This window comes from Humulus lupulus, chromosome 7 (assembly GCF_963169125.1).
Source record: "Humulus lupulus chromosome 7, drHumLupu1.1, whole genome shotgun sequence".
Lineage (NCBI taxonomy): Eukaryota > Viridiplantae > Streptophyta > Magnoliopsida > Rosales > Cannabaceae > Humulus > Humulus lupulus.
The window spans coordinates 200,588,358-200,595,830 of NC_084799.1; the positions used below are offsets into that span (position 1 = coordinate 200,588,358).

The 7,473-nt window shown below is 34.8% G+C and overlaps 1 long non-coding RNA gene across 2 annotated transcripts; it reads left to right on the plus strand.

Moving 5' to 3' along the window:
• Positions 1-910: 910 nt before the first annotated feature.
• On the plus strand, positions 911-3,574 carry LOC133790124 (uncharacterized). Of its 2 annotated transcripts, XR_009873919.1 has the most exons (5): positions 911-1,401; positions 1,684-1,751; positions 2,008-2,089; positions 2,284-2,332; positions 2,758-3,572. It is a non-coding gene; the product is annotated as an uncharacterized LOC133790124 (long non-coding RNA). The 2 variants fall into 2 exon arrangements; XR_009873918.1 differs by lacking the exon at positions 911-1,401 and having other exon boundaries at positions 1,473-1,751; positions 2,758-3,574.
• The last annotated feature ends 3,899 nt before the right edge of the window (positions 3,575-7,473 follow it).

A 7,473-nucleotide genomic window follows, 5' to 3' on the forward strand; every position in this document is an offset into this window, starting at 1 on the left:
AAGTTCCACAAAGTTCCCAAGAGATTGTCGCAAACATTCTTCTCAATGTGCATTACGCCCAAGTTATTCCTCATCAATAATTCATTCCAATAATCAAGCTCGAATAATATGCTCTTCTTCGACCAATTAAGTTCAGTCGGAGCCCTTTTGCGTTTCACACCACCAAATTCTTTGTGTCGTTTCCCAGGTTGTCTAATCTGCAAATTCTTTGAAGTTTTAGGGCAAAAATGAAGATATATTGATTGAGTATAATGTGTTTTGAATGTATGTTTGTAGGGTGATTTTCAAGCTTTTTTCCAACGTTTGTGAAGAATTAAAAGACATTTTTATTGTTCAAATCAGGTATTGATCACTAAAACTTGACTTTTTTTGTTTTTTTTTTAATTATTTCAGTTTTTTGTTATTTTTATATTATTTATCTAGTTTATATGTATTTTGATTATGTTAATATTAATTATGTTTACTCCTTATTGTATTTGACATAATTTTTTCTATTTTTTATGAAATGTATATATATAATAGTTTATAATATTGAAAATATATGTATAATCGGAATTGAAAATAATTATATATAATCGAAATTGAAAAATAATTTTTTTTTATTAAAATGGCTTTCTTTGCGGTTATATTAACAAAACCGCAGAGAAAAGTACTCTTTTATCTGCAGTTGTGTTGAATAAACCGCAGAGAAAAGGGTACCTTTCTCCGCGGTTTTTTCAACACAACCGCAGAGAAAAGTGTGGCTTTTCTCCGCAGTTTTCATACCACTTTTCTCTTCGGTCGAATACACTGCGCTTTTCAATACTCTCGAAAACCGCAGTATATTAAGTAAAAAAATCGCAGAGAAAGACCTTTTTTGTAGTAGTGATTTTTCAGACCTCCTTCCTTCGAAACCCCCTCCCTACCCTATTTAGCCCTTTGTAGTTTTCTAAGTTTCAAAGCCCTTAACCCATTTTCCCTCAACTGATTTTAGGTGTGCTTTGGCAATTTTTGGGACTGTGGTCTTCGGCTATTGTAGAAGATCAGTTCGACAGCTGCCTTTGAGGCTAAAATCTCAATTTTTTTGGGACTTCTAGTTGCATCATCTGTCTAATTTAAGATCTAATTTCGTTCAGTTTTAAGAAGTAGGTTCTTAACAGGTCCTTTGGCGGTTGTTAGCGGCGGCAGTTGGCGACTAACCATTAAAAAAAGGTTTCATTTATTAAAAACCCTTACATTTCTGCTGCAAAGAGGAGCCGCACAACCAGCCGCACAATGGACCAGCCGCACAAAGGTTCTCTTGGCACCTGCTCCATCTCCGGCGACGTGAACTATTTTCGGTACCGACTGCGTTATTTCCGACGGCGCCAAGCCTAGAGGACAACGGCAGCATTTGTATCCTCCATTTTCAGCGGCACCAAGGTATTTCTCCCTCAATTTTTTTCATTTATTTGATAGTTTGAAAAGGGATTTTGTACCTGTGTGTACTTTTGTGTTGTGTGTTCGTAGAAACACAAGTTTAACATTGTCCATACCTTATATTAATCTACTTATTAAGAAGCACCTTGTAGTTCTTAGCCAAGGATTTGTTGGAATGTGTTCTTTCATTATAGATTGCTGTTAGGAGTTCTCTATTGGTTTCTTAATTTTTGGGAATATTTTTCTGATATACCTGTGTGTTCTATGGATGTTAGCCTACCGTAGTGGGAGAGATTCAGACACCAATAGGTGTTGCAATGGTTGAGTTCATAGACCCAAGAGAGCCTGTAGCGGTTAGTATAATGTTTCTCTCTCTCTCTTCTCTGTAATTGTTATTGTGTAATATCTAATTTGTTTGTGTCCTGCATATGATGATTGTTTCTGGGATTGCCAGTTCTCCCAGTGAATTCATTGCATTTTATAGTTGTTTTCATGATTGGTGTGGGGAAAAGTTAGTTTATCAGTGGTTGGTTTATGCGCCTACTATGATAATTGACCTTGCACTATGCACATGTTATCAAGTATTTATTTCCTCTTTTAATTCTACAGGTTATTCCAATATTAGGAGCTGGTCTAGCTCTAGCAGAGCATGCATCATCAATTTTGCCAGCAACAAAAACATATCATCTAGGTAAGAAAGTTCATACTCATATATCATTAGAGTTGTAGATGAGTTGAGTGTTTTTTAATAGTTTATGTTAGAATTTCACTATTCAGCATTTCCCTCTTGAACGCAACCAGTTCTTCTGCATTTTTCTATTCATCTAGAAAATTTATTTTTATTTTCATTACCAAACATTTAATTTTCATTTTTTGCATATAAAGGGATGGTCAGAAACGAGGAGACACTTCAACCATCAATATATCTTAACAAGTAAGAGTGTCCTGTCAGAGTTATGTTTCATTAATTTCTATTTTCTATTACTTATTTTTAATGAAATGTCAAAATAGCCATTTCATTACGTATAAATAATTTTAGTTCTCTGTACTGGAGTAAGTTTCTTATAAATACTTTGCTTCTTCTATAGGCTACCAGAAAAATTTCCCGAAGACTCTAGAGTATTTGTAGTTGATCCCATGTTAGCAATAGTTATTAATTTGATGGCTCAATATAATTCTCATGCTATTTCCATTAAAATTAGATTTAGGACTCTCTGTTGCTCAATGATATTTCTAAAATTTGGCAACTTATATAAGATGTGTTTAAAATGATCTCTATGTTTAGATTTAAGATAGTTTCTTGCATATTACAAAACCTGATTTTCAAACTATTATGCATCTCTTTGTATTGAATCGTAGGTGGCACAATAGTGGCAGCTCTCAAACCTGATAAAGAAATGTGGGGTTGAGAACATTCAAATTAAAGTGGTAATATATCTACAACTTATTCTTCACTATTTCTGTCAATTTTATTTCATAGTTAATGGAGTTGGAAATGAGTTTGTATATGAACTCTCTGAAAATATCTTAATCTTGAACTTTCGTTGCTTTACATATAAAGTAGTGGTGAAATTGATGAAGGGAGGAACAAATTAAATAAATTAATTAATAAAGTGGGAACAAGAACACTAATAACGTTGAAAATCTCAACCAACCTTTGGAGGTACAGACTGCAAAGACATTTATATACACCAACTGTTTTGTTTTTTTATCAATAATTCCTTCTTAATATTCTTTTTGGACCCTGCTGTTTATATGTATTTAGACATGCATAGTTTTATGGCTTTATGTTAGTGCTTAAAATTCAGCAGCTGCATTTTGACTTAGAGTAAAACACTTTTATATGGACGTGAATGTGCATTAACTATATGTGTTTTTAGAGTCTAGTATGATCCATATACAATGCGCATTAACTAAATTCAAGGTTAGTATACCTTTCTCATGCAAAATAACATTCATTTATATGCACATTACTTTTGATTTTGTCATTTATGGATGTATATTTTGGTAAATAACTGTGTTTCAATTTGGATTTTGAGTTGCACTTACACTTAGTGTATTGCCTTGATACTTTGTATTTTCTTTGTCTTGTTCTAGTTTGAAAATTTTAATTTATTGATTTTGTTTTGATATAAAGTATTAGAGAGATAAAATTAGTTCATTGAAACTATCGAGTATGGAAAAATATTAAGAAAAAAATTATTTAGTTTTTAATGTATTTGTTGAATATTGAATAACCTTTAACTTATGAGATAGTGATTGAGACTATGAAATTTTTTAATGTATTTGTTGAATATTGACTTACTTGTATGTATGCTCTTGTTTAAATGGTGATTGTTGACACTTCTTAGCTTACTTCTTGTGTGTTTCTTATATTGGATATTGTTTAACAATTGCTCCTTGATGACTTGACTAGTAGTAATGTGTTGAATAGATTAGTAACTTTTGTTTGAGTTCTTGTATTGAAACATGTATTATTGCTTCTTGGTTCCTTTGACAAAGGTATGAATTGTTGAGCAAACACGTTAAATAAACTAGAATACCCTACTTGTATTTATTAGTTTGTTGAGAAATGTTTTTATGCTTAGCTAGAAGATTTAAGCATAAAAATTGCTAATTCTGAACCACCTCAGTATATATGTTCATGTAGCCACCTCATATACTCATGTGGGTCTCAAAAGCATACATAATATTTTTTGAAAAAAAGAGTCTCTAGTCGGACTTGCTCTGCCATTTTAGGCTAGTTTTAGAGGTTGACAATATATTACACTTGTTATATTTGTGTGGCCGTTTGTATGACTTTAGAATAACATTTTTTTTTAACCAGAATATATGTTTTAACTTGGATAGGACATAATTCTAATCACTTTGTTCTTGCTTAAGTGAGTAATTTGACTTTCCAAATTTAATGTCTATTTTTGGAACTCATTTTTTTATGTTGGTAAATCATAATAGAGTTATTTTATTAGCTTGTAATCTCTATGTTGTATTCTCTCTCCAATCACTTGAGCTAACTAAGTCACTATTTATCAATATAATTTGGTAGCAAGAGGGATGTGTAAAAATTATGAGTAAACTTATTTATTTACACTACAATCAAAATCTAGTTATAATTTTTCATGTTTGGTGTATTATAATGTGATTTTTAATGTTTCAGGGATGATTTTAGAAATAAATTCATCATAGTCAATTCTTATTTTGGAAAGACTATTGGTGACGAGGATGAGTACAAGGACAAGAAGAAGAAAGATATGTTATTTGACAATGAATTTAGTGTTTTATTTTATTTGTAATTTTTATTAGAGTAAAGGATTCTTTTTTGAATGGTTAATTATTTACTTTGTAAATCTAGATACATATTTTTTAAGGTTAATGCGATTATGTTTATAGACAAGGTTATATGCTTTTTGAGTCAAGTAGTAGTGTTATATTTGTTCCAAAATTTATTTTATTAGATTTGTAAATATTTTGTATAATTTTTGTTATTTTAATCTATAATTTTTTAGATTCGTATATAAATGTTTCATTTAAATCATAATTTTTAATTTAAAATAAAAATAAATTAAATTTTTAAGAATTAATTTTTTTTTGCAAGCAACAGTGACATCTAATAACTGTCGGCGTTGCTTTTTAACTGTTGGCATTGCCAGCAACAGCGACACCTAATAACTTTCGGTGTTGTGAGCAACAGCGACACCTAATAACTGTCGGCGTTGCCCCACAACAACGATAGTTTTTAACTGTCGGCGTTGCCAGCAACAACGACATCTAATAACTGTCGGTGTTGCCAGTAACAGCGACACCTAATAACTGTCGGCATTGCCTAAAACAGCGACAGTTTTTAACTGTCGGCGTAGTTACCCCTACGCCGGCATAGGCATATACGACAGTTAGTCGACTGTCGTCGTTGCTCAATAGCGACAGTTAAAAACTCTCGGGACCACAGATTTATCAATATATAGTCAAGGTTTATTGAGATATAAGGATCAGGTATGCGTGCCAAATGATCAAAGGATTAAGAAGACGATTCTAGAAGAAGCGCACAGTACCTCGTACTCAGTTCACCGAGGGTCTACCAAGATGACTCATGACATCAAGGCAATCTATTGGTGGACAGGGATGAAGAAGGAGATAGCAGAGTTTGTGTCCAAGTGTCTTGTATGCCAGCAAGTGAAAGCAGAGCATCAGTGGTCTGCAGGCTTATTGCAACCGCTTAGCGTACCAGAATGGAAGTGGGACGATATAGCTATGGACTTCGTGATAGGTTTGCCAGGGACGAATAAGTAGCATGATTCTGCTTGGATAGTAATAGATAGACTAACCAAGTCGGCTCATTTCTTGCCTGTTAAGACTTCATACACAGCAGACCAATATGCAGACATCTACGTCCAAGAGATAGTACGGTTGCATGGAATCCCCAAGACAATAGTATCGGATAGAGGGTCGGTGTTTACATCGAGGTTTTGGGGAAGTTTACAGCAAGCTATGGGTACTAAGTTAAGTCTTAGTACTACTTTTCATCCTCAGACAGACGGGCAGTCTGAGCGTACGATTCATATTTAAGAAGATATGCTACGCGCGAGTGTACTTGATTCGGAGGATCATGAAATAAGTACTTGCCGCTGATAGAGTTTTCCTACAACAATAGCTACCAGTCAATGATCAGGATGGCACCTTATGAATTACTATATGGAAGAAGGTGCCGATCACCGTTGCACTAGGACGAGGTAGGAGAAAGGCAGCTTCTAGGTCCCAAAGCTGTTAGACAAGCTCAAGAAGCAGTATGTAACGACCCAAATTCGCTAATAAGGCTTAAGGGCCTTGATTAGTGTGCCTGGAGGGCATAATGGGAATTATGTGTGGTTTTAATGATTTAGATGCATGATTATGGTTTAAAGCATGTTATATGATTACTTGAGTATTTGAGATGCATGACTATGTGTGCTAGTATGCATGTAGGCCATGATTAGGTTAGAAGGACATAATCGTAATTTTGGCCATTATGGGCATAACTGCTTTGATATATGTGATAATTGTCGAGACCACATTATTATGTGGATATATCTGTGATCTGTGACTTGAGGCGATCCTAGTGAGCAAAGTAGCGGAAAAGTCATAGCGGGGATTTATACCCGGCTTGGGGTAAGCTTAGGGGTATAAATGGGAATTTAGCGGATATACTCGAGTCTATTATGACGTTGAGGAATATTATTGGTGATTAATTAGGTATTGGGAATTAAGCGGGAAATATTAGGAACACTCGAGGAATTAGCGGGAAGTGGGTAAAATGACTAAGATACCCTTAAGTGGGCTAAAGGGGTTAGAATTAATAGGGAGGGTATAATGGTCATTTGCTTTACAGAAGTTAAATTATACTAAGGCTTTATGCTAGTGGAATTTGTAGAATATCAAAGAAGTCTGAAAAAGAAGGAAAAGGAAGGGAAAAGAAAGAGGAAAAACAGAGAGAGTTTCTCTAAGTCGGTTCAGGCTTTCTTCATCTGTTTCTTGAGGACTTTTTGGAGTAAAGCTCAGAGAAGAGCTGGGGTAACTAAAAATCAAGGATCTTGACCTAAGACTAAGGAATTGGCAGAGGTTTAGCAGGGTTTCATTAACACTTGAGGCTTAAGGCTAAGGAGAAGCAAGCCAAGGAAGCCTAGGGATAGCTTGTGGGCGAAATCCTATCAAAGGTGAGCGCTAGGGCTCGAGGGGGACCGTGCTCAAGGTGTCGAGGGATCAAAGCTTGTGAATTGAAAGGTAAGAAGACTGTACCCGGTTACATGATTGTGATGGGACTAAGTGCTCCCGAGAATTGTATCGTGTCAATGTTGGTATCACGCCATGGGACATGTAAAAGCGGCCTAAGAGTGTCGTACATACTATTAGCGCACAGAGCGCGATTTGGCCACTGGGAGCCATGAACACTGTAATAACAGAGGGAGCAGCCTGTGAGCGCTAGCCCTGGTTATCGTTATAAACTATGCGTGTTATGAATTGATATGCTTAATATGTGGAATACTTGACTATATTGAGTGGTTATTTGACTGAGGCTATGTGATGCAATGTGAGATATTGACT